This window comes from Cephus cinctus, unplaced genomic scaffold (assembly GCF_000341935.2).
Source record: "Cephus cinctus unplaced genomic scaffold, Ccin1 Ccin1_scaffold0407, whole genome shotgun sequence".
Lineage (NCBI taxonomy): Eukaryota > Metazoa > Arthropoda > Insecta > Hymenoptera > Cephidae > Cephus > Cephus cinctus.
Genome location: NW_014333091.1, coordinates 1,064,108 through 1,065,623, shown reverse-complemented (window position 1 = coordinate 1,065,623; position 1,516 = coordinate 1,064,108). Strand labels below are relative to the sequence as shown.

The window sequence follows — 1,516 nt, the reverse complement described above, 5'->3', positions numbered from 1 at the left end:
AATGCTGGATCGTTCGAGATTAAAAACGGACTTTATGGACCGACGCTTTACTTTCATCTTGCCCATTTTAAACCCTCGTCCGGAAACTATTCGACGGCAGAGTATCTGAGACTACAGTGCTGCCTGTTGAAACCAGGATTAATAAAAACACATTACACTTCGTTCTTTTCTTTCCTTATGGCTTTATCTCCAATGAGCGAACACGTGCCAGGTATAAATATGCTAAATCCGCGACAAAAAAACAGACCCAGCCATGAACTGGATAGTGTCGAGTACGTAATACTAATTCTCACTACCGCCATCTAGGTTCTCGTCCGTGCAACTAGTCAATGCTATATAGTCAAACTGTTGACCGGGCAGTGCTGTCGACAATCGCAGTAGACGCCGCCGTGGAATTTCAGGACGGAAAATTAACGAGGGGATAACGTCGACGACAGGCGAGGATGCTGCGAAAATGGCGAGAGCGCAGTTTCACCGAGAACAATTTTACGGGAACGCGTGGGGTAAGTCCCACTGGGAAAGTATAGAGATTTCTCGTGGATTTATGGCCGTTCAGCATTACCGTGCAGACTACTCATAGAGATCGAAAGGCATTATACTGATTTCTATCTACGATTATCGATTTCGTCCAATTCTCGGAATCTCAATCGTCATTTATTCTGACGCTCGTCGCCTCTTTAATACAGTCGACCAATATCGATCGCGATACGTTTCGTTGTGTTTCGTGACGCTGAGTATAATCGCACCCTGCGGAGGTCTGTGTTAATTAATCATTAATTAGTGTATTCGTTCAATCAGGAATACCACAGCATGTACTATTTTGTTGAATCAATCGGTGTAATCAATCTCGTTAATCCCATCGTACTTACAGTACAACATTGATCAAGCAAAGTGTGTTGCGAAATACAATAAAAATTAATTCCGTCAAAATTGCGTTTAATCCGGCTGATTTTTTTTTTTTTTCTTTAAAATTATCGCCATCAGTCATAATTCTACGCCACATGGAGGTAACCAACGACCAGTAATGTACGACTTGAGTGTTCATACTGCTTTTCAGGTTACTTATTACTCCCGCTCGACGGGAGTGTTTTTACATGGCCTCGTATCTCGTTCGTACCACAAGACTTTAGTTGGTTCGAATTGAGGGTCAATTGGTTACCATAGGGTGTGGGTCCAATGGGTGGCATGACTTCATTGAAAAGCTGGCTTATTTAGCAGCGTAGGGTAGCGATGTGCCACTGTAGTATAATGGCACTAATTGCGAGCCACTCGAGCCAAATGGAAAAAGGGAGACAAATTTCATTTCCGTAGACGTCGAGTGTTGCGTTTGCGCAAAAAAAACTTCCAACTCGATAGTGTCATCCGATTTGAGTTGTGAGTATAAATTAGGTTAGGTTATGTACGTAATCCGACATTGCTGATTGCCAGACCCTGTTTGCTTTCGTACGCTGTATAAAAATTAATATTTAAGAGGAGCTAGACAAATCTTTAAAAAAAATGAAGAGTTAAGGGTGGG

General features: G+C 42.3%; 1 long non-coding RNA gene across 1 annotated transcript in view; it reads left to right on the top strand.

The window, feature by feature from the left end:
* Window positions 1-369: 369 nt before the first annotated feature.
* Window positions 370-1,516, top strand: part of LOC112494315 — a 4,539-nt gene continuing 3,392 nt past the window's right edge. Inside the window, exon 1 of the long non-coding RNA XR_003059600.1 lies at window positions 370-503. This is a non-coding gene — a long non-coding RNA (uncharacterized LOC112494315). The remainder of the gene's footprint in view (window positions 504-1,516) is intronic.